General features: G+C 37.2%; 1 protein-coding gene across 1 annotated transcript in view; it reads left to right on the top strand.

Annotated features, from left to right (window-relative positions):
- The window catches only part of PCCA (propionyl-CoA carboxylase subunit alpha), a gene marked incomplete at its 5' end in the record, with an annotated part of 272,842 nt that overhangs the window by 46,968 nt on the left and 199,497 nt on the right, over window positions 1–26,377 (top strand). The gene's annotated exons all lie outside the window — the stretch shown is intronic.

Raw genomic sequence — 26,377 nt, 5'->3', positions numbered from 1 at the left:
GATTTATGGGCATATGCACAGCTAATTATGGGATTCTTACCATTTAAAATGTAAACTCTTRCTGGCAGGAGTGTTTCTTTACCATTGTTGTGCACGGCTTTGTTATTTGTAAGCAGATTGGGAAGTTCCTTTATCATGATTCAATGGATATTGTGTTTTTGAGATTTGGTGTGATTCTCCTGCTGTTCCCAAGTGCATCAGCTTTTTACCTGACAACTTCTGTGACTGGTTAGCATTTGTGCTTCCCAAATTACTAAAAGGTGGAAGCTGGGTATCAAGAAGCTGCTTATGGCAGAGGCTGTATCCTTCAAGGAGTGGGGAAGACAGAGCTTTTAATGTCTTTCAAATATGTTATGCCTTGCGAGCCAGAGTTTCATTGCCTACCAAAGCCAGCAGTGTCTCTKCTAACACTGCCTGTGGTGGCTTCCGGTGCTTTGTCTGTAGGAGACTGGAGATTTTGTCTGTACAAGTAATAAGGGTTAATCAATGTACTGGTCTAGGTGAACTGGTCACTACTTTGCCACATAGAAGAGCTCTGCTGTGAGCCTATAATGTTGAGACTTACTSTGTTCTGAGGMARAATGTATCTGAGTGTTACTTGTGTYCTTGTATTTAATTCTGAGTAAACCCTTTCTCATAGAAAATAAAATCTAAATCCTCTRTATCAGGTTGGGTGAAATCCATGGGGGAGACAAAAAGTGCCTGTATTAAATCGTGAGCAGTGTTTGTCAGACATTACTGGTCCATATTAGTTAGAAAAATGAAATTGAGTTACCTGAGCTAKCTGCTTAGCACTTACTAGTGTGGAAGTAGGAAGGCTGTATTACTCCTTTACTGTAGAAAACTTCAAATACATTTGCCAAAAGCCTTTGACTTATGTCATCAGTGTCTTGTCTAAGATTGTTGTGCTACAGAATGTAGTTCTGGTAGTTCTGCTCTTGCARATTTCAAATAGCTGTTTTGAGAACTGCTTATGACTAAAGTCTCAGGATGCCTAACTACAGGCCTTGTGGATATGTGTAGCCTGTATGTGTGTATTTAAAGATACAGGGTAGTGTTTTGTCAAAGATTCATTGAAGTGGACAAAAGCACTCTCCCTCCTTTTTATCCTTTTGCCTAAACTTCATAATTGTATTATGTTTTTTCTTTTGATCTCTTTTGTGATTAGGCAACTTCCTATGACGTGGAAGTCTTGACCTATTTGTATTTGTTTTTCATTTAGAGTAAGCCTTTWTTTTTAACTTGTATTTTTTAAAGCTATGTCTTTTTTTAAAGTGGCTTAGTTTKAAAGCGTTAACATGTACAACTGTCCTTAAGAAAAATGCAAATTTCTTGATTGGAATAGCAGTGTTTGGCAACTTGAGACTTTGGTGRATGAACTGTGGGTTTGCATAACTTGTGGAGGAATGATTTAATGCTGTGCATGTGATTAAAAAAAGATTAAAGATATTGTTGCCTGTCTTGGTTATCATAAGTCATTTAATGTYTCCAGTGAGATGCCTTTCAACAGCAGTACTTTGGCACGCTTAATAGGGTGTGTGGTTGTGCAGATGAATGGATTTATGGACTCCTGATTTGTAAAAATTCATTATTTCTTGATGTGCACTGTCATGGCAGTACTTCTAGGCTCACAGGAATTCTTCCTGTTTCTTCTGAAACTTTGTTCTGCCCTCTTGTTTTTGCTGTTCCTGTGTCTGGTTGTGGCAATGAGAATGTACTGCTCTGTTTTCATGATAGCAATTATATTACCTGTGTGTACGTGTGTTTTTCTTCATTGCAATAACAAAAGTTATTGCAAACAAAATGCTATGTAATTCTCTTTTTACATAGGTGATATTTCCTTTCACRTTTTGCCTGTTCATTTTCTTATTGATTTGCAATGATGCAGACAAGCTTGTCTGGTTATGGTCAACTCTGTCCTTTCTGAGCTACGATGATTTGTTAATTAGACCTATATAACTSATGTAAGCTTGTGTGGTAACCTTGCAAATGTGATGTCATTCTCTAAAATCAGTYTTAAATGTCAGATCAATAATGTTGGAGCTGGATTTAACACAAAYAGTTATGAGATAATATGTCTTTGAAATAAGAACTTCTGTTTCTCTGTGGATTTTAATTTACTTTTGTGGCAAGGATGATGAAACTTCAGCTTAGAATTCGACAGTGTTTCCTAAATAATTACTTCTGTTTTCTGCCTGCATTTTAAGAAATGATGTATTTTATAGTGATGGATGATCTGTGTTCAGTAGATCTGCATTACAGATTGAATACTTAAAGGTTTATATGTATTCTTCATAAAATGTGTAGCAAGAAAATGAATTGTGACTGTAAAGATAAGTGCAGCTTAGTAATGGTTTTTTTTTGTTGCACTCTTACAATTGAAATATATTGAAACAATAATGTGTGATGGGGAAAATAGTTCCATCCAATTCTGACTRTTCTGTTCTCTCCTGTAGCTAAAAAACCAATTGCAACAGAACCAAAACCTATCTATTGTACKCACACTTTACTAGCCAAGATGTCTTCTTGCAATATGCTGTATTTTCATACACAAGGGCATTTGTTATTGACAGTGCTGTGTTACGTGAGGAGGGACATGAACATGCTGTGTATCTTTTATCCAAAGGCTAGGAGGTAATTACTTTTGAGGGAAGTTTTGAGWAGCTTGTCTGTTTAATTCTTGAAGCCTGTTTAGCTTGGGTTGGCTTGCTGAAAATCAGCACTGAGGGGGAGGACCTAGAGGTCTGTGAGCCAGCAGTGTTGTTGTGGCCAGGAAGGCCAATGGTATCCTGAGGTGCATCAGGAACATCATTAACAGCAGGTCGAGGGAGATGATCCATCCCATCTGCTCAGCCCTGGTGAGGCCACATCTGGAGTGCTGTGTCCCRTTCTGGGCTCCTCAATACATAGCAGCTCCTGGAGTGGGTCCAGTGGAGAGCAGCAAAGATGATGAGGGGAACTAGAGCATCTCTCTGGCAGCTGAACCTSTTCAGCCTTGGAAAGAGACAACTGAGGGGGACCTCCAAAATGTCTGTAAGTATCTGAAGGGAGGTAGCCAAGAGGATGGAGCTGGGCTCTTGGCAGTGCAAGAAATAGGACAAGWGGCAGTGGGCAGAAACTGATGGATAGGAGGTTCTATGTGAGCATGAGGAAGATGRTYTTTACTGTGAGGGTGACTGAGCGCTGRTGTAGGTTGCTCAGAGTGTCTCCTTCCCTGGAGTTATTCAAAGACTGTCTGGAAGTATTCCTGAGTTATGTGTTTTAGCGGTCTCTTATTGAGCAAGGAGGTTGGACTAGGAGGCATCCAATAGTCACTTCTCCCTACCTCAACTTTCTATCATTGTTTTAATCGTTGATACAATATATTTTTCTTCTTTTGGTTTAGTGACTTAAGAATGAAAATCCCCTACTGAGTCTTCATTCCTAGTTCACAACCTGTAGTTGGCTCTTATTGGTTTGAATTTTAGTGGAGTCTTTGAAATGTGAGGGTTTTCTACATTAGCTGTGGAAAAGGATGCTAGCTGAAAGTTTTTGGTGAACATGTTTCTAAAGATGACCTGTTATCCCGGACTGGGCAAAATTTTTTTTTGGGGAGAGTTTCTTTTCATGGCACATATTTTGACTGTAATCTTATTTCAGGAAATATTTTTATGAAGTTAGCACTAAAGATAATGTTGAATTATTAGAACTTAATTTTATAAACAAAAGAAATTATGTGTCTGGTTACTTTTATGTTGTTGTATTTGTCTTGATTTACATTTTGTATAGGTGTTATTTAGTATCTGTACAGTATGTAATGTTGGTGCTGTACTGTGAAGTTTTCAAGTATTTTGAATAGTTTCTACAGAAACAAGACTTAACATACTTGTTTGTCTAGTATACCRTAGGATTCCTTTGTGGATTCCCTTGTTTCATTATTGCTTCCTGGGCAGGAGACGGTCATGTAGCCTCTGTGGGGTGATTTGTTCTTTGTGATGGGAGATCTGCTCCAGTTATCTCTGTGTGTTGAGAGAATCGCTGTTAATATGCCAGGTACAACTGGTTACTGAAAGTGAGTTGAGACACTGTATTCAGTCATGTTGAGGTTCCATTTTTTAACCTGTTTAATGACACTTTAACTTCTTAGCCATTCAGTTACMGCCTTCTAGACTGTTACAATATCTTCCAGCTAGTTGCACATTTTTATTGTATGGTTGTAGAGTGCATAAATCAGTTGGACCTACTTTAACTGTCAAATACAGTCTTTATTTCACAGAAKGGTTGMGATTGGAAGATACCTTTAGGGATTATCTGGTCTAAGCCCTCTGCTCAGGCAGGGGTACTCAGAGCTGGTTGCCAGGACCATGTCTGGTGGGCTTTTGCTGCTGCAAGGATGGAGACTTTGCAGCCCTGTGCCAGTGTTTGACCACTCTCACAGTCAAAAAAAGATTTCCAGATAGTCACAGGGAACTTCAAGTGTTTCAGCTTGTGCTTCTTGCCTCTGATTTTGTCACTGGACACAACTAAGCAGAGCCTGGCTCTGTACCGTTGGCACTCTCCCTTCAGGCACTCATTTATTTTGATGATCTCCCCCTGAGTCTTCTTCAGGATGAACAGTCCCAGCTTCCTCAGCCTTTCCTCACAGGAGAGTTGCTCAAACAAAAAAATCTATGAATATTTATCAACATAAGCTCTACTTAATAGTAACTTACCTGGTTTGTCAGATTTTGTCAATGAAAGCTTTTACTGAGTGCAACAGCAATCATGACCCCCAGGTAAGAGTAAGAATTTAATAGGTTGCTTGCAGTGACCTTCTTATGTTTAGTGGTTCATTTTGAAAATCTCTTAAGGAATTCCCTGGAACGCTTTAAAATTCCTTTAAAATACTTCTTGCTTATAATTATAAATGTATTTGCCTTTTCACTTTAATTCTGTTTCCTAAAAATAAGTTTTATCTATTTTCACAGTGTATTTCATTTCTATTTCAGACTGAATGACAGTGCTCAGAAAGATTGGTAGCTTAAAGTACTGCATCTGAGCAATTCCTGCTAGAGTTGTCATGCATGTTGTGGGGAAAGTTGTTAAAATACTTAGCAGTTGGAATGTTTTCAGCAATGAAGTTTTGAATTAACACAACTGTAAAAGTTGATTTCCTAAATTTAGGTGATAGGTTTTGTGTAGAACCTATGAAATGCTTCTTGTTCCCTGAAGGCCAACTTGCGTGTGCAGCTCCTGAGGATCAGGTTGCTAAGCCTGTGATCAGACTGCTGTTCTGTGACCAAGAGRTTACTGCTSCCAGTGGCTTGTTGCTGTCTGTCCSCAAGAGGGGTTATTGGCCTCCTTGGATGTGCTGCAATGACAGTGACATCTAGTCACTTGGTACATCTGTTCTGTTAAAATTGTCTTTGTTTAAACAAATCTTSTATCGGTTGCTGCTGAGTCCCCCAATAAATTATTAAGGTTAGTACWGCTGATTCTATCAGAAACAAGTTAACAAGTTTCTGCCTCACTCAGAATGAAGGCAAACTCAAAGGTATGGTAGCCTGGGATTGGGGTAAAGGGGTATGAGAGGGAAAAATGAGCAACTGAAATTAATAAGCATTTAAYTTATTTATAGCTGAATTTGTATTTGACAGAAACCTTACTAAGGGGGATTTAGGTACTTAATTTAGGCTGATTCAGGTGCCTAATKTAGTTTTTGAAAGTTGGTTCTGGGTACCATCTGTTTATGATGTGTCGTTGTCAAAAATGTTATTTAATAAAGCATTTGAAGAACCTGATTTACCAAATAATTCTTAAATAATTTCCTTCATCCTCAAAATGCAAAGACCCTCTTTGTGTGGGTGTGGTTTTTCACTAAATCTTTTCTCCCCCTTCTCCAGCATGTATAAGTTTACAGTAGCTTCTTTCAACATTGATAGTATGAATTMAAAGCTTTGTAACTTAGAATGACTATGTACTTGGTAGGGCTTTTATTGCACTGTGGAGTGCATCACTCTTGGATGCTGTGGAGGTAAAGTTGTTGTTTTCTTCTCCAAATTGCCTGCAGACAACTTGGAGAAGATTATTTTCAGGGTCTTCAACTCCTTGCCAGCATAATAGGGAGGGAAAAGTTGCTACAAGTTGACTTCTAACCCTGGGGCTTATAGTAGCTAATCCTATTTCATTTGATCACCTAAGATTTTACTCTGTTAATGTTGTAAACCTGGAAATTTATGTATGTTGTCATGTTTGTTATTCTTTTTTACTGATCTCTTGAAAAGTTTAATGGAAGATTAAAAATAATGCTGTTATCTGTGTGCACACATTTGTCCATCATCATGATTTTTGTATCGGAACTGTGTAGAAAGCATACACCTGCTGAACAGTGTCTCACTGTTTAGAAATGGGTTCCTTAATTGATACTCAATTATGGCTTTCAGTACACACAGGGTTAAGTGAAAAGGTTGCAGTAATATCTAGTGAGCTTTTTTTCCTTTAATGTGCTCATTAGCAGTGGCAAGTGCAGGTTTTAGCACATGTCAGTAATTTACATTTCATTGCTGAGTAGCTGCCCTTGTTCAAGAGTTGTTTTTAAGTCTGATGAATATACTTGTGTTGGGAATAAACTGAGTAGAAGAATTGAAAGCCAAATACCCTGCCAGGCTTTTCAATTGGTGCTGAAGTTTCTAGTGGGTCACTGATTAGCAATGCATGAAGCAGCAGAAAAATGCAAAGATGATGTTTAGAAAGGTTACTTCAGGTAGGTTTACCCTCAAACCACTTTTTCTTTGTGACTACATAATTTTCCTCAAAATTCCTCTCTTAGTAGGCCTTCTCTCAATATGAGAATGTGGTACATTAGATGGACATCCCAACTAGGTTACTCATATAGAGGTTGTACAGAAAAGTATAACTTGTGCAGTGAGTCCTAGAAACAGAGGATCTTGCAGGCTGTGCAGTTTCTGCTCTCMGATAATGGTGATAAGGATCTCAGTGAATATTTTCTCTTGTCCTTTTTTCTTTCCTTTGCCTCTTCTCCTACTGACTTGGCCTGAAGATGTGTGTGGTTCACTGCAGTAATGGCAAATATGTGTGTGCTGGGATGCAGTAGCCTTGTGGTTGGCAATTCAGATGCMAGACAACGGTTGCCTTTGGGGGAAAATTGATGCTTTCATGTAACAACAGCTTAGTTTGGTAATAAATCCATATGATTAGCTAAATGTATTCYTGATGGAGTGATATTTTTGCGATTTTCCAAGCTACTCTATTTTCAGAGCACTATGTGGAAACTTATACTGTGAAATTATACTTTCCTTTGTAGGAAGGCCTGCATATATTTTCTGTCCGAAAGGATAGGTATTGCTGAATTTACATATGTACACAGACAACGAAGCATTTTTATTCCAGATGCCTGTTAGRATCATACTGACATGTTCTTCAGAGCTTTTGCAAAAGACTACTGGTGCTTACTCTTTCCCACTTTCACTCCAAGGTATTGTGAACACTGTTTATATTCAAGCTACTTATTATACAGTTGGAGGATGGGGAATGCATTAAACATTTAGTATGGGGGAAAAGCCAGCAAAAGATATTCCAGGACATTCTTGTGAATAAAACCTGCCAGTTTATTGTGTAAGAATTTGTGAACCCTTTTATTAGCCTATCTGAACATTAAGTGCACCTATTTAAATGAAAATGTTTGCGGAAAGTAGAGCCATTAGAATATTTTTCACACGCTGAAAATATTTTCATAGCTGCCATAGTCAGATTTGTAATTCCTATTGTTATTTTGCAAAATAGCTTTTTGGGTTGTCTGGAAAGGCTGAGTCCTTCAGTTTTTTGCTAACACAGAAAAAGTATCTGCAATTACAATTCAGAACCTCAAATGATTGAGACAGTTAGTTATTAGACAACAAATACTAGTTTGAGYTAACAAGTAGCAAAGTATCTATGGATGTTAATGGAGAGACATTTCTGACTACGAGCCACAACATTTTTCATGGCTTGTTATAAAAAGACCTGACGAAAATTGTGCTTTTTTTCATGAAAAAACTTGTGTAAGATATTTTGCYTCGTGGTCGGGACACCTGTATGTTCTTTATTCTTTCAGAAATCTAGAGATGTTTGTATGGCAAAGTCATTGGAAGTAGCAAAAGGTTGAGGTTGCTTGAGTAGAGCTTGCCAAAACTGGGGAGAACATTTTATACTTTAGACTTTGAGTGGCTTTAGTTTTTCTTTTAGTAGCAGCTGAATTTGTGAAATATTTGCAGATTTATGTCTTGCAGTTGGTCTTTGGTTGTGAGTGGATCAAATTGAGAGGGTGCTAAGAGTGCTTTCAATATAGATTTCCTCTTGCAGGGTTAWGGTAGAGTAGATTTCTGAGATGGGACCTTAGCCTCCACTGAATAGGCTCTCTAGCTCTGACCTGCTCCTGCCTGGCCGAATGTGCTTCTGATGGCTAACAAAGCACATGCTGTGGCTCTTGYGGGTGCCACTGCCCTCCCATGTCATTTAGCTAATGTGAAGCTGTACCCTAAGGCATTGTCYATTGTATATATTTGTGTGCAGGGTTGTGCAGTTGTTAAAGGCAGTGAGCTGTTTGCTTTCTGGATCTTATGACTTTTGGAGAATTGATCTTCTTCTTGATTGAGCAGCTTGTAAGTTTCTATATGTGATCTGGTAGGAATAGATTATARCTGTGAATACTGGGGCAGAGCTGTTACCGTACTAAAGGTAGCTCTCAGTAGACGAAYGATTCTTTGGTTTTTGGAACAGGATCTGATCTCAAAATATAAGATTTTCTACAGGTTGGTTGTTTTGCTATTTTTTGGAAGGGAGTTGTTTGTTCTCTTAGTTTAAATTTAGAATTGGCTTTCTATGGAGTAGAGGCTGATTCTGGTCAGCCAAATTGGTGCAGCTCATAACCATATTTGTCTTCAAGGAGATTTTTGTTAGAAGGCGTCCAGGGAATTCAACCCCCATGCAGCCCAATACTGTGGGTAGTGTTCAAAGGATACTTTTCAAGTTGCTCAACTTAAGTAGCTGGTATGGTGACATATGAAATACTTTAGGCATTAATTGTTGTGTCCCAAAATGTGATTAAAAAATTTTAGTCTTTGGGCAGACAATAAACATACACAGGTTGGGAATGAGTTTAGGAAGCCAGAGAATTATATGTATAAGGCAGACTGCAGTATCTTATTTTCAGTGTGTATTTTTWTTCTGCTTGCAGAAAGAACATGTTATTTTAAGGTAGTACTGAATGGAAACACTTGAATTTAGTAGGACTGTTACTTTTATTCATGGGTTCTGTTTTAATAATGTAGATAAAAATTCCCATAGCAGCCATATTATGAAGCTGTGACTTCTTTTGGTAAATAACTGTAGTGGGGTACCCAAATACTGTGTGAGCTGTTGCATGTACAAAAGCTGAAAGTGCATTATGTCTGTATATGGAGAACATGCCTCTCAGCACAAAAGGGCTTCTCAGGAATCCCATGTATAAATTTCCTTTTCAAAGGCAGGGAGCAGGTGTGCTGCAGAGTGGTGCTTCTGTCTATCCCACCAACAGAAGTTCAGTTTAATGTGCTTAGGCTGGAATTTAGAAAGAAAAAGTTTCCTGCCCWGACTTTTGGTCAAGGCATCTTGCTGGCAAGCTGTGCTTTTTCTTATGGTATAAATTCAAAGCCACCATAGTAAAATAACATCAGGCTTTTTAAAAACAGGTTACTCAAAAGATAAAAAATGCCTGAATGAAAACTGCTTTCATTTGGGTCTTGTGTGCGTGTAGGCATTGACACAGTTTTGCCATACATAGTTGCTTGCTTGTTTACATGGAACTCTCATCTTCCTTGGAGGCTAAGTATTTCTTTGTGTTCCTTCTTCMGTGTCTGGCTTTAGACAGTACTCAAACCTTGCACTGGGCATGCGTATATTTATCTGGGAAACTTCACTCATTTCTATCATATTTGTGAATTTTATACATGTTAATGGATTTTTTTCTCTAAATATTTTGTTGCCTTTGAGCTGAGCAGGAGGGGATCCTGTCCTGCTACTTCCTTGCATGTTTTCTTCATCTTTCTGTGTTCAAGAATGTTGTGGTTTTTCATCTAGAAGACACAGGGAGCTCAGGAGATAAGTGGCCTTATTTTTAGTTATTTTCAACTGCAAGGAGCAATTTCAGATAGTGTGGATGTTTTTCTCCCTAGAAAGTGGTGCAAATTGAGGTTTTATGTGGCTTATAAACTGAAATATGGATAACCTCTTCATGAAAATAGTAAAGGCATTATTTATGATATATCATGCTTGGCATGGTACAGGATGGCTTCTATTCTGATTTCAGAGTGGTTAATTAAAGCTTCCTAGCTTCTGTATGAAACTCCTTTTCACCTTATTGTGAATAACAGTGTAAACAGTATTATCACTATTTTTTCTGAACTATTCTTACTGAAGGTTTTAGCCTTTTGCAGCTCCTGAGAGAAATTCTTGTGGAGAATCTTGGAGTGGAATCCTTGAGTCTGGTGAGATTTGGAATTTTACAAATGTATATTCAAGAGTTTCCAAAATGTAAAGAGCACTCTGGGTTCTGCTGTTCTACATTGTCTCTATCTGTCTACTCTACCTTATACCAAAGTGTCTGTTTGATAAGAAATTAATGGTTTATCTACAAGATTTTGTTCCAGATATGCTAGGTTGTATAGTAAATTACAATTGTATCTTCTTTTGTTTTACAAAAAGTTTTTTTTTTTTGTGTTTAGTTACTTCCAACTATACAAAACACTTTTCCGGTCATTTCAGTGCTTGATAACTTTAGGGTTTGTTGCCCCTGTACATTTTTCAAATTATTAGTTTCCTAATGCATACAGCTTTAATTTACCCCCTACTGCTATCCTTAAATGGTTTTTCAAGAATTTTGAAAGTGGGCTACTATAGTTGTATTTCAGTATTGGTCCTGACTGACATAGAATTTCTTAAGYAGCCTCCACAATTGAAAGGATGGGAGGTTCAAACAACTCTTATAGAAAGAAGCCAAGGATTCTCTTAAATAAATTTGTATTTGCTTTCTTAGAATGTTTTTGTTTTGATTATTTAATTTGCCTGTTGCTCTTGCAAGTGCTTTTCTTTCTGATGTATCTTAAATATGGTAATTTCAGTGTCCTGTAATATACTTAGTGTTGAAACATCTGCTTTGTTTAAAAAAATAACAGATACAAATCTGACACACTACATACCCCACAGCACCAAAATATCTGTAAAGAATGGCTTRAAGAATTGAGTACACATATGGTATCCATGGAAGGGGGTATTCATGTGTTTTTGCATGTTATGTTCTGAATATGATCCAGGCTATTGTTTTAGCTCAAAGTGCCAGAAAAATATTTTACTATTTCTCTTAGAATTTGCAGTTTGAATTTTCCTTTACAGCCTAAAATTGAAGTAGTGATCAAGTATCTGCAGTATGTGCATATATGAACTGAAGTCTATATAACTTTGAATCATTTAACATTCTGCCACATTTCTGTAGAAAAAGTATCATTCACGAGGACTTCAAAATCTAGCTGCCTTCTTGCRGTTAAACTCCAGTGTTATCCTTACTTCTTGTTCTTGAATCTGTTTTTTTCCATTTTCTGACTTCTGTATGATTTAGGGGCAATACCCAAATCTGTTTTCATATTTGATGTTCCACAGTATGGGAGACTAACAAATTTGTGACCAAAGTTTAAAACTGGTTTAAAGAGCAGCAGAAGAGTAGGGGAAAGAAAAACCTTACCAACYCAGTCTAGCAAAAGTTCTTATCTCTGTACTAAGATTTCAGTCCAGCTAATTTTTTCAAGGCCTACAGTATAATTCAGCATAGAAATAGTTTCCTGAATGTGACTCAATGAGTGAAATATTTATATTGCAATGTATTCTCAGTGTCGTGTAATGGCACATCAGTCTTGATGGACAGTACTATAAAAATGCAACCATTTCAACTGCCTTTGAAAAGTAGTGAAAGCAAACAGAGCCTTTAGGAATAAGAAAGTGTTATTCCCTTTTAAGGAGTTTCTAGTGTAGCATGTTTCCATCTTCCTCTGATACAGTGAAGTAAAATATGATATTTGGATTCCATTCTAGGAATGACAAATCTTCCTAAAATATTTGGACTGAAAAGCTACTGCAGGGATAAGTTAGAGGAGTTGAAATGGAGATGGAACCTGCCTAACGAAAAACCTTGGTAATGATTAGGTTTCAGCATGRGTAAATAAAAGTTTGTAGCCTGTGTTTCAGTGCTAGTTAAATGCCAGTGATAAAGAGTGATGTAAATTAATTAGTGCTACTATTAGGAGTTTAAATTTAAACTGGTTCCTTACTCTGCAATTTGAATATAAGACTCACGGTTTGATCTTATATTTCCATATATAGATATCTGGAGTTTGGCCTTTGTTAGTGTCTTGTAACAAAATTATAAACCTAAAGTTTCTCATTCCACTGGACCATGTTTTGAGGGTTACAGTGAAAGCTACAGGTATTACTGTATGTAGTAATTATGCTAATTATTCCAGAAAAGAGATTGGTCAGGATGCTRTATTGTTGCAAGTACAAAAACTTGAACCTCAGTCTTAAAATTATCACAAAGCTGTTGCCTTATGACTTTGAGATTAGCTTTTGAGGAGTAATTTTTTTAAAGAACAGAAAATAACTGAGATGCTTTGGACAGGAAATGAAATGTTATTAGGCATCAAGTAGTTGCTCTGTCTTGCTGTTTTTTTGAATTGTGTGCTTTAAAGGAATTTAGCATTCAGCTACATTATCCTCATATTAATAGCTGATAATGGAGATATTCCTTAAAACAAGGATCCAGTGTGATCTTTCAGGGAGTTTTGAAACTGCTCAAATATTTCACAGGGATTAAAAAAAAAGTGTGAACTATTTATATACTATAATTTTCCATTACTAASGCAGCTGACATTTGCTGCATAGTAGTGTTTATGTGCAATAGTTGARGGCCTTAATTCTCCATGCCTTTCTGAAAATTAAACTGGSTATAAGACAACATGTGAGGTGATGYATATACTCCTTTATGGATTGCAACAGCATATCATCATATGCCTAAGTGGTATATGCATTTGGACCAAGAGAATAATGTTTAATATGTTGAGCATTATAGAAATTTATCTTCAGAGATGAAAATAGTGAGTTAGAAATATGTTGTGGAATTAGAGCTCTATATGAGTGAGTAAAACAGAAGCTGTCCTTTCACCAGCGTATTCAGCTGTTCATGAAAAGGTATGGTAAATGAGAGAATCATTATTAGRTGGCAGAGCTGTAAAATACCTTTAAAATATGTATGCTTATATAAACTAGTTGAGAGATAATACACTGAAAGAAGACCTTGAGAATCTAGAGTGAATGTAGTTTTAATGTTGTGAATGGCAAGAACTCTTGTATTAACCATTCATATAGCTGCAAGTAAAGATTTGCTCTTTGCACAAAGGTTGCTCTATGTTTTCTGTTCTGAAGTTGAATAATAAAYAGTAGTGAAGATGTAGTCCTTTAGCTGAAGAAAAATTGCTTGAAAGATCAAAGGTTAGAAATAACTTCAATTACATTGTTGAGTATTCAACATATTGCACTCCATTTTTTTAAGTGTAATGGTGGATATTGCACATTATATTAAATGTGATTACCTTACAGTATCACTCATGTCTGTTGTTGACTTCATCTGTATTAGAGTGAAATCCAAAGAACTTGATTGTGCTTGCCACATCCCCATTGTGCTTGATGTCATGGGCACATGGGTAGTTAAAAGTTGGTTTATGCCTTTTTACCCCTTCCTCCAATTCTGTTAGCATCTAAAGAAAAATAAAAATGGGAAGAAAATAAAAATATTAAAATGGRGAAGAAAAGCCTGGAAAACCTTAATGCCTACAACCATAAAAGGTCTCAGTCCCCAATATTCTTTRAAAAATGGAGAAATGCAAGCAGTCYTTGTGGCTGGGTAAAGCAGTATTTAAAGGTATTGTCCCTCCTCTTTTTCGTTTCCTCTTAAGCTTCTGTAGTGGGACGAGTCTTGTACTTCCCATTATTAGCAACATTTTAACRTAAAACTTATTTAAAATGTGACCCAAGTATTTTCTAACCTTACKCTGCAATATAATGCAATGTGATGGCTATGATGCAATATAAACTTAAAAGACTACTTAATGTAACTTTTGTTGTCTTAAAGAATAAACTCTTTRTATTAATGCATAAAACCCTGCAGGATTAAGGGCCTAGTATCTGTAGTGTAGTCCTTAAACTAGAGGACATATTTGCCTGAAAAAGAGTGAGAGTATTAGTCTTGGTTTTTACACTTYTKGAGCTTTCTTTKCATATACATAATATTTTTGAATTCTTTTTGGAATGTATTTATATTAACAGTGGAAAACATTATTTATTCCAGACGTGAATGAGTTCCTTATTTTCACATTTCTTTCTTATATTGAAAATCTTAGGAGCCAGGATCTTTGTTTGTTYGTTCTTCCAAAAGAAGTCAAATCTCAAACACCAGCTCTAGTTCATAATGTATCTTCTGTCAGATTAGCTAATTTTTTTACATCGCTAGCTCCCTTGTCAGTTCTCATTTAATTTTGTTTTTCTATTTTGAATTTGATTTGTTGGTGACATGATGAGCAACAATTTTACGCACAGAGATTAATAAATACACTCTTTAGCTTGTTTTTGTTCAAAAATAAACAGACTGGAATTTTGATATAGAGAAGGAATAAATTTAACTTATGGCCGAGCAGTTAAAAAAATCYGTTATTATAATGATGTAGAGAGATCATTGTGACACTGTATTTAAAATAATGAAGTATTTTTCACTGAAAGTGGTGATTCTTACTTTATAATTTTGCCTTCATAGGATCATGTTTACTTTGTATCCACTTGAGATTGTTTGTGATGATTCAGGTAGTGCATGAAGGATGAGGYTTGGGGAAGGACTTCCGCCGATGCAGAGCTGTTTTTCAGCAGTAACTCTGCAGCTTGTCAAAATTTATAATTTGGAGCAGCTCCTTCCCATCTTTCTACTGATTCAAGGCACACTTGTTTTGGAATTGGGCAATACAGTTCTTTTAACAAGTGATTAACAGGCAATGTTAATTATTGTACAAGTTTCAATGATGGGACCAGTTACATTTTAGCAGGATGATACAGAGCTTGCATGGTGAATTCCTTTCTGTCCTAGCCTTTCCTTCTCCATGGATTCCAGAATCGATGTTTCAAGTCCTGCTCTAGCTTCTGCTGCCAGTGGTACTTGAGTTGCTCCTACAAAGCAAGAAATGGGAGACATAATACCATTTTACATTTTGTGCACACTTATGCAAAAATGCAGTTTCATAATCTCTATCAGCTAAAAGTTTCCTGCTGTTGTAAGGAGGTGTTGGCCCTGGTCATATGTTCCTGCCATCTCTCTTGTACTGGGACTACCATTTATGTAGTCATCTAGAGCAAACTTAAAAGTAACCTGGAAAGAGAGTTAACAAAATGCAATGGACGAGATGTGAAAAATGAAAAGGCTGGAGATCAAGACCCTGTTTTTTTTTTTGGTAGCAGAATGGCACTACTTTCTGACTTTGTTACCATGGTGGAGCACTTCTCACTGTTGACATTTAAATTTCCTGTTTGTTCCCTCTTGGGCTGAGCCCATCAAAACAAGCCACTTGCTGCTACCTGTTGTATTGTTAGCAGGTGACCACAAGGATGATGAAGGGACTTTGAGACTGTAAAATCTGGTTTTCAAGAGTTGGAGCATGTTGGGATTAGAGTTGCTCAGCCACGCTATGCTCAATTGCTCATTCTCTGTGTTGTGGTGCAGTTGTTGTCTCTCCTTGTCTGTTTGCCTCTCYTCTTTGGTGCATGAGGTAAAATGTAGCCTTTTGTGTATACTTGTGGATGCTTTGCTGCTAGTATCTCACAGTATATCCCACCTTTAAGGATTTTTTTTTTTTTCTGTAGCCTTGAAGAACATGTAGTTTTCAGCATTGTTTGCAAGTGAAAATCCAGTTTACTAAGAATTTTGAGGTAATCCTAGCTCAACAGGTAAATTGGAGCTTGGACTTCTGGAACTTGTTGCATTTCACCATTTTTTAGCTGAACTACTAAMGTAGAAAAAGATTTCCAGGGTACTGTGATCTTATTTACTATCTTGTGTACTTCTGAGATGTGCATAATGAATCAGTTCATAAAAAAWTTCGAAGTTTTCTTGTCTCTGCTTACCCAAGTTTCATTCCCTTCTTGCCTTTGAAAATAAGTAAATAACAACTTTTTAGAAAGATTGCCATAATTTAATAGGCTGAGTCTCTCTACAGGTTAAAATGTTGAAATTTAAGGCCTGCAACTGTTTAAGCATGCTTAATTTCAAGCACATGCTTATTTACGGGATCCAGATTTGTTTGTCTAATTACTTTATAGCATGAGTGAAGCCAGACTGTCCAACTCTCAGGCCCATCTGTTGGGAAGGGAAAGGAGGAACTCAATTGTATCTGTTCCAAAAAGCTGTTTCACCCATAGCCAGATAAAATTTGTTTCAGATTCGGGGTTGGTGGTATTCAGGAATACATCGTAGATACTTTTGTCATAATATATTATTCTGGGATCAGAATGGTTGTGGTTCATAGGAGCAAGACCACAAGGGGATCTCATGGATTGCTTCTTTTTAAGTGCCTGTAAATTCTCTGGYGCTACATATTGATACAATTTATTGACTTGGTTTATTTGTGACAGTGAGATAGTGAGAGATTTTTATCCCAAAACTGTAGCATTTTGTATGATGTAATACTGCCTGTCCATCACATTTTGTTCTATAGCTTAAATGTGCCAAATTCACTGTTATTTTCTTATGCTAGCCAAGAAGTGTAACTTATATGTACTCATAAAAGTTTCAAATTATTTTCAAATATTCAGTGATGTTTACTATCACATGTAATTCTTTGCCTTCAATGTAAAAATAAAATTAAACACCCAAATCTGTGTGTTTCATTCATATAAAAATATGTGTGAGTAAAAACAGGGCTTGGTGGAAAACTGAGTTTGTATATACAAGTCCTGTTACTTAAAAAGAAAAATATTATTCCTAATTTTATTATCTTTAAGTTTGGCTACAAAAGCAACTGACCCTTTTTTCYTAGTTTTATTTGAGCATCCACTTTTAAGAGGACAACATGACATACATCTCTGCCCATAATATTAATGTAAACTTCATATAAGTACAGAAAAAATAGAAATTAGAGGGAGAGCTATGCACATTGACTCTTAAAACATATAGGGGGAAAAAAAAGATTTCTTAGAACAATTTCCAAAGGAAAAAAAATTAATTAATTTTTCATTTACTTAAATATAGTGTATTGAGCATCTCTTGGTGGGCAGCTGTAAGAGCAACTTATCTTTCATTACAGAGTAATTAGTCCACAGTTTTCTCCAAGGAACTGTGTGTAAGATTTAAATAAGAACATCTTCTATTAATAATACTACTATGTGCATCCTTTTGCAAAGAAGCAGTGACTGAGATAAGACAGAGGGTGTTTATAARAGTTCTGTGAAATAGTATCTTTGCTGTGGTCATATTGTCTGATATTATCCCCCTATGTACACTAGTGCTTGCTCAGCTGATGGGAGGGAAATACTACCTTACCATCCTCCCTCAGACTGTAGAAGCTTCTCCCARCTTCTTCCATGCCAGTGCTGATGTAGTGAGTTCCCTCTTGTCCTTGCTTGCCTCCCAGCTGTGTCCGGTGTTGACCTTTGGATAAGACGATTGGATAAGCTTGCCTTTCAGAGATGGGAACCTTTGGATTTTTAAAAAGCAATTATTTCATTGGTCTAATGGTTATCACTTGTCTGCAGAGCTAAAGGAACAGCATACTTTGGTACAGATGTACAAATAAATGKCTAGAGACATCAGTACCACCAGTTATTAGAGAAGAAAGATCATTATGATCAGGCTCTGCTTTCTCTTAAAAAAATGTATGTTGTGAGATTCAGTAGGAAGATACACATATTCTTTTATCTCAGACAACCTAAGAGGGTTTTGGCTGTTTTATGACTGGGATTGTGCCAGGCTCTCTCTCCTGATGGTTGCTGTAACCCTCCTCCCCTGATCAGATGTTATAATCTTCCTGATGCTCTTCAGCTAGTTCTGTGGAGTAGATGAGTTTAGAAGGGAGCTCTGGAGACTAGTCCCTTTCTTGAAGTGACATCAGCTGAAACAGGTTGCTCAGCATCATATCCAGATGAACATTCCACAGCCTTTCTTGACTACCCATTCCTGTGTTTGACCACCATCTTCCAGTATTCTTTGCCTTCCTAGATCACAGCTACCTCATGTGTCACTTGCTCATCACTGTTGCCATGAGAGTATTTGTTCAACTCCCCATTTTGCCTGTTAGTGACTGCCACAGGCATCTGTGGTCACAAATGTAGTTTTCAGTCAGCCTCCCTATACCTTTCCAGGGTGCTTTCCCCCATGGTACCCTGTTAGATGGCTGGTGACTGTGTATTTGTTGACAGTTGTCACTAGTGCTGTTATCCCTTCTAGAGACTGTCCCTCAAAATCCTCTAAGCACTGCCTGCCCTTTAGCTATTTTATAGCTCTTATGATTCCCCAACTGATGGCTGCAGAGCTGCTGCTTGGGATGTGAGAGTCAGGAGGAACTGGACCCAGGCGTGGTAGTATTGGCTTTGTGGTCTTTACTCTGTGACAATTTACCATGATCTATGGGACAGCATCCTGTCCTTGGGTTTTATAATGTCTTCATGCTTGAGCAGCTGTTGCCCCAGTCCTTTCTTTCTCTTACTTGTGTGGTGTTTTGTGCTTTTAAGTAATTGCTGGGTCAATATATCTTGGCTTTGGAAGACTGTGTTGGTTCACTGAATTAAACTTGGTTTGGTGTGGTGGTGATGATGAGCAAACAAAACCACAAACATGTGCGCATGCACATTTTGTTACTGATATTTAWTCCTTCTTTAGTTCTTTAATTATTATTAATGTGATATTTATTTTCATAAATTTGCTTGTTTATAATTTAATGTTGGTTTCTTTAGTGTCAGAAATTAAATTTAATGCTGTTTAATGCCTCTCTTCTTGTGGAAAAATAACTCCAATTTACTAACAAGATGYAGCTGCTTATACTTTTCTGAAATGAGCTTGATTTGCTCTGATGATATATTTGGTATGCTCTGTATCTTCTAGTGTAGTTTTGGGAATTTTTATAAATCTCTGAAGGTCTTTAGAGCAGTCTTTATCAAACGTTTGGTGATGACTACTTCTACTGAAGCAATAAGGCTTGTCTATATCAGCATTTGCAGCTATTTGACAGGAAATAAATGAGTAACCTTCTTGTAAGGACAGTGGAGAGGATTTTCAAGTCCACTGGCCAGCTGAGAAAAGGGCACTGTAAGTCAGTAGAATGACATTATTACCCGTGTGAGAATTTGGTCAGGGTGATSAGTTTTTAGCAGTCTTGTTTTTATTAAGAATGTTGCTTATTCAGTGTCTTTGTCTGTTGCAATGTTTGTACTTTTTCAATGTAGTTATTAAAGAAGACAATTACTAGGAAGATAATTCTAGGGTCACTTATCTTCCTAGCTGTCAACACCAGGGTTCCTTGTGCTTAAATCATCAGTAAATTCAGGGTTGTGTGAGCTTGGACAGGCATCATAAGTTTTCATTTGTTTTCTGAATGTGCAATGTGAGTATAGTCATAGCCATCTAACCTTGAAAGCATGGTGGATTGTCTGGAAAAATACCAGACAGATTTTTTTTTCACCACACAGACATACAATGAATATCCTTTGACTGCAATCTCAATGTTWCATCTCAATAACACAGTGCTAATTTTTCGTTATTTGTTCATTTGTAAATATATCCTCATGTTTTGGTTTTTGGTGGTTTTTGGCCTCTCCTGTGAGGAACACAACCTAAGGTATTGCAAAGTGCACTTACTAAGCAAGCTATATATTTGTGTTCTCTRTTAATTTGCAGAAATTCACATGCAGCTTTAGGACAGAAGAAATAGTATGGCTGTATTAAGAGGAGGTCTTGTGTCCATGCATTCTCTTCATCTGCTCTAACACTGGAGTTTTTGAACTGTTTGAATTCTATATTTCTTMCTTACTGAACTTTCAGTTTGATACACAAAATTCTGTATATAGTCATAAACTTGGGTCCTTGGTAACGTCAGGTASTGTTTCGGCTAGAATGATGCTCCCCTGTTTTTCCCTCTCATCATTTTGTCCTGCTTTTTCTCCATGACTGCCTGGTTTTCATTTAGATTAATGTATATTTTGTGCTGAACATCTCATGGAATATTCTCTGCCAAACTGAAGACTTTTTCCAGACTGGAAGCCAAATGGCCTAGAAGATAAAGTGTTCCTAACTTTGTCTGCTGAATTTAGTATGGTAGCTCCAAGTGCTTGGCCCCCTCCAAACAAATTAAAAACATGTAGCTTAAATCCTAATTAAAAAAAAAAAAAAAADATGTAGAGAGAGCTAATGCTCTTCAAGAGTTAATAGTACTTGATTGTGTTTTGAAATGAAGTAGCTCATAGGTTTGGTTATTTGTAGTTCAAATTTGTTCTTTAATTGATAAGGTGGAGTACTTACTGATAAGCAAGGAATCTTTCTTACCTTGCTAACATATTCAGGCTGGCTTTGCACAACACAGGCTTATTATATTTTAAACTAAGTTTGAATTAATGACTAAAAAATGCTGCTTTTTACATCGGGCAAAATCTTGTGAGTTATACAACTAGTAGAACTATTTTGTGTTGCATGAAAAATGAAATGGTCTTCATGAGGCTGKATGATCTCAGGAAGACTAAGATTACACTTGTTAGTGTTTGCAATTTGTTTTGTGCATACCTGATTCCTTCTCTTTATCATCATGTAATCAGCAGCTATATCCATTGCCAGGATCTAATTGAACTTAATGAAGAAAGAGGTTCTGCTGTTAAGCTTCTGCATTTTCTGCTCTTTGTGCTGCTCAGGGTGCTAAAAAGAGATGAGTTAACATAAACCTGAGTAGGCTGTTTAACCTTCTTTCTCTTCTGGAAATGTAGATGCAATAACATTTGCAGCTGAAAAGRCTCATTCGCAGTTTCTAATGTTTAAGGATGCAAATGAAGCATTTTGTCTTTTCTGTCGCCTGGAGGTGTTAAGCAAGGAAACAGAAAGAGGTTTCTAGGATTAGTTCCACGGATTTCTTTTATCATGTAAAAATCAAGGGTGGTTTCAATGCCATTAAGTGAAGAAAAGCAATATGGAAACCATCCAGGAAAAATTCTTAGGTTTCGTTTGTCTCTTCCCTAAACTTTCTGAGTATTTGTTACTACTGATATACGCAAATGCTCTAACTTTTTCTAGCATATCAGGGCTAAGTTCCTGTGCTTGTGCCTCGGGTGGTGTCTGTGTAGTGTTTCACAGATGAAGTAATTAATGATTTACAGTGACATGTCATGCAAACTACTGTATGTTCAAATTTTATATTTGAGAAATACTTCTGAACTCAGTTAATATTACATTTATGTTCCAGACTAACATAAAATGTATAGACCATCTAAAACCTTAAATTGTTTCAAAGTGAAATTATCAAGTAAAACTTCAGCTTGCTGATCAGATCCAAAGTGAAAACTTGTAAATTTAGAGCCACAAAGGTGGTACTTGTTCTTCTCAGTGTCTTGTGCTTTGAGGCCTTGGAAAAAGCTGACTGTGCTTCTTTTYGCTTGCAAAGATATGACTGGGAACCATGTATTCCACTTGAAAGTTACAATATACATTATCAAACTTTTGGTAAAGGAGAATTTTTAGTTTCAGAATGCAGAATTAAATTGATGCAAGCACATTTACCCTTTGTACATATGATCTATCACAATAATAGTTCACGACTTGTATTTTGTTAAGGACATTGTCTACAGATCAGTCTGGTTCTTAGTTTTGACTTTGTAAACTTACCAGCTCTGTGAATTAAATAGGAGATTACTTTAAAGTTTATTTAAAAAACTATTGTCCATGCATTYGTGCTTAAGGTGGTCCTGACATTTAGATTTATTCTGGCCCCTCCCTGGTGTTTATGCAGAAGGTTRTGTACCTTTTCTGTGGTGTACACTTTTTTTTGCCAGTGGAGTTAAGTAGCCTTAGATTGTAGCCTCTCCACCCCCAGTATTTGAATATACTTACACTACATTTAAAAACAATAATTATGCCTGTCTCTCTATATCTGTGTTTCTATATGTTGTTCTTGCATTCTATTCCTAGCCTACTTTAAAGRAGGCATGTTTGGGGCCTGGATAAAGCCTGTTTTCTTTGGGTTCTGCAGAAGTTTGTCTGGCTTTKCTGGTAACTGATTAATGGATTTTCATGCCTCTGCATAGTTTAAACTATACTTTGGACATACGTATTAACAGATTAATAACAGGGTTAAATAGATGAGTTAATATTTCTTAGAATGATGGTTTAAAGGGAGTATATTAACACATCTCCCTTACCATGGCAAAGGTTAAAGAGGGAAACTGGCATCTGTATAGGCTTATTTTCAAATAAATGAATGTATTCTAGTTTTAATTTTTTKGGGTATTTCTGCCCAGTAATTGTCTTCTTTTCTTTAGGTAGTGGTTTGAAAATGCTTTAGTGTTCTTTAAATTCAGTTTTATAAAGTGAGACAAACTTCTTGCAGCTGTGTTTAATTTTAGGTAAAGCTTTTCTCTTSTGCTAACTTTTTGTTTTCAAAGGAAACACTTCCAATGTATTATTTTCTCTTACAAACAGGAGCATATGCTCCTGTTTGAGACAGTGTGTACACACTGTTTAAAATTGCACAGTGTAGTGTCACAAGTAGTGGCATACCTTGTGTGATGAGTTCTGACCTGTACATTTCAGTGGCACCAAGTAGCAGTTTTGAAGTAGAATTTGGAAGAAACCATGAGGTCTGATAGGCTGGGCAGCACAATTCCTTATATTACCACCCTCTTCCTGTGCAAGTTGCATCAGGCACTGTCACTTTTCCAACTGCCTGTTTACATTTTGCTTTTGAGGCTGCCTGCTGTCACAGTCTATCTGCCTCGTGCTTCTGCAACTCAAGGTGATTGTAGTAATCCATCTCCTTCCAAAACGCTCAAACAAAACAAAAACCAAACCTCCAGAAATAACTGCAATAGYCAAAAGCAGGTGTAGTCAAAGAACAGTAGGATGCTGCAGCCCTTCCCTCTCTTGCTTATCTATCCATTTGCTTCCATCACTTAATATCTTCACTCTTCAATAAGCCTGATCAGCTGACTTGAATTWACTTTTCCTCAGCATGGCCCATTTTGTAAAACTACTTATTCTAATGAAGGATGCTACTTGTAAGTGCTGTCTTTTCTCTTATGTGTGTTTGTGTAATTGCGTGTACATTGTAAAGATCCTTTGTCTTCATAAGTTCTGCTTATTGTAAGAAATGTTGGCAGAACTTTTTTCACTGAACGGCTGGAGAGTTACTACCCTTGGTAATCCATGACAATATGTAGGTGTTTTACTGAGTCAGGCCTTTTCCAGCTTAAAATTAATCTGCAGAGAATGAAATTTTCTGTTTATTGGTATTAAACTTGCAGGTTGATGCCCAGATAAATCGTTGGCCACTTGTGCATATGTTCTTAATTCTGAGACTTCAAGATAGCAGTAACAGAGCCCACGGGTTTGAGCTGATAGTTTGTTTCTGTGCATCTCATAGAAAGCTTCAGGATGTTTTTTTTATGTCTGCCACATTCTGTTGTAAAGCATTTTACCAGTTCAGTATTTCCTAGATTATTGAGTGGAATTTTCTTATTCTGTATTCTTATAGTAGATTTCCTTGAGGGATTCCKTCCCAATGATGGACAGTTCCTATATTCTGAAGTGTTTTTTTCAACAGATGTCAGTGTGCTTGTGTTGGTGGTGGGTTTTTTTGGTCCCCCTCCCCCATTAATTTTTTTTCCTTTTTTTTCCTCTTTTCCTTTTTTTTCCTCTTTTCCTGAATGTTGTCTGGTTTTGGATGTTTCATCTGGATTTTTCTGTTCTGCTTGGTTTTTCTGTAAGTTTATACCTCTGTTGGACCTTCCTTTTGCTGCCAGCTCAGCTTTTCAGCCCTGCATTTAGCTCATGTGATTTAGAGGCTTTTAAGCCCAGCTGTCTATTCCAGTCATCCTTAAGGTGTGCTGCTTATCTGCTCTGCTTTCTATGTGGCTGCAGGCAGCTGTATGTACAGGTTTGTGTCCTTCTGGTGCGCCACAAGCTATACATGGGAGATTGTATTTGTGGATGATCACAGTGAAACATTTTGCCTATTCCCTTCTCCCTTGGGTCTGCCTCCTTGACTGGTTGTGTGTCAAGAGGGCAGTACAAGAGATAGAATTAATCAGGTACATGTAAGTATTTAATGGAAACATTTTCCACTTTTTCCTGTGAAGAAACCTTGAGGGTTAAAACAAAACTCTTGAAAACCAGACCTATGAGGAAGTTTCTACTGGAGTTCCTTGTCTTTGGAACTTCCTTCATAATCTGATTCACACTTCAGTAAGTGTGGTAACTTGTTACCCATACTTGTTAATCTTGCTGTTATGTTGCTGCCCCAGCATCTTGCTTCTGCCTCTCTCCTCCCCTAAGTTGTTGGAATATTTGACACCATATGACAGAGTTGGTTTAAGGAGTGCTTTGATGTGCTTCAAACTTCAGCCGTTCTGTGGTTCAAACAGTGCTCCTCAGAGAAGCATCATGTTTGATTTTTGAAACATACTTGTAAACAGTAATGCAGACTTGATGAGRAGAGTAAGTCAATATGGAGCATGCAGCYCCTCTTCAGGGCACCTCAGAGTTTGAGGATGTGCCATCCTCCCAAAGAAGGTTCTTGTTCCCAGTTGCATCACCAGGAGCTTGTGTGGGCCTTTCTTTCAGTGCCCATTACTCTTCTCTGTTTAGCTCATTTTAACTCATGAAAGTGATGAAAAACACTTCTTAAAAAAMCCAAATCAACCCCGGCCATTGTCTGCCATGTTGGTCAGCTAAGTCAAATGAGGTATGTTAAAGCCTGCCTTTAGTGAAGGGGGATAGAAGAACTGTGAGCAGGTATGTGCAGGAGGGGAAGGAGAGAGAATGAGGGAAAAGGAGGCTAGGCTGTCTCAGTCACTTAAACACTGTTGCTGTCTTCCATAAATATCACCCTGAGTTTGGATAATCTTGAAAATGTTATGTGTAAGTCTGAAGTTGAGAACCTATGATTCAGTGGCAGTGTGCAACAGATTCTTTGGGTTCTCCTGTAAATTTCATGAACTTGTTTAAAACCAGCTCTGTGYTTACATAGAAAAGCTCATTCTCAGCAAAGTTGTGCAGCTACAATTGCTTCTGAGATCTCTATATCCTCTCAGCCATTTCTTCCTCAGAGACGGGAAATATTTTCCTAGAACTAGTCCTTTCAGGTACTAGGGAACAAGTACAAAGCCTGCCATTATTGTCACTGCTTCTGTGTGGTGAGATAACTATAGGGGCTCTTACACCTGGAAACAGCTGGGCACTTGGAGTATGTTTTTCCACRTCAGCATGCTGTGAGTGGAAAAATCTCCTCACCAAATGACCTGAAAGAGAAAACACGAGATTCTTGATAGCAGTGTTTTTGTACATGGCATATCTCTTTGTTGGTTGAAGCTGCTACTCTTAAACTGATATTACTTCCAGATTCAAATATCTTGGCTCAAATGAGGACACCAAAAACTGTGTTTAATTGTCCATAACTAACATAGTAAAAGACAGAGGATAAGTTTTAGTATCACTTGTTTTGTCTAAGGCTGGGTTGGAACTATTCAATCATTTCCTGCAGCTCTGGGAGRCCTGGCAGTGAGTTGACTGGTTTGCCACAGATTCATAAACCCGCACAAGAGTGTATGTTGCCAAGTATAYGTGTGTAAAAGTTTTTTATGCAGTTTCCCCTCCTTCATGCTTTCTATCTTTAGTTCTGCTTAGGCTGTCACTGAGGCTTATTACACTACTGACTGTRTAGTGCAGAAATTGTGAATATCTGCATTCTTAATTTCAGGAGGGGGTGCAAAGCAATCTCCTCTTCTAGACTGAGTCTCTTCCATTACCTCAGTTTCACTAGAGTTTGTCAGATGGGCAGGTCCTTTCCAGATGTTGAGAGATCGGTGAATTATGATAACATAGGTCTGTATAGCCTACTCTGTTCCCAGTGTAGTCAAATGGTTGACAGACTGTGACTGTGAAGGTCACATAAAGCTCAATCATGAACTTCCCAAAAGGATTTTCCAAATCTTGCATTTGCTTCTTGTACTTTGATACTGGTTATTTGCTGTATTAGAGGTCCYGCATTCCCTGAGGGTAGAATATGATTTTTGTCTGGCTTAAAAAAATCCAAAACCATCAAACCAAAAGGAA

The sequence above is a fragment of the Malurus melanocephalus genome, unplaced genomic scaffold, assembly GCF_030028575.1.
Source record: "Malurus melanocephalus ecotype Western Australia unplaced genomic scaffold, MMel_1.1 scaffold_61, whole genome shotgun sequence".
Lineage (NCBI taxonomy): Eukaryota > Metazoa > Chordata > Aves > Passeriformes > Maluridae > Malurus > Malurus melanocephalus.
The sequence above is the reverse complement of the archived record's forward strand: the minus strand, read 5'-3'. Positions and strand labels throughout refer to the sequence as shown.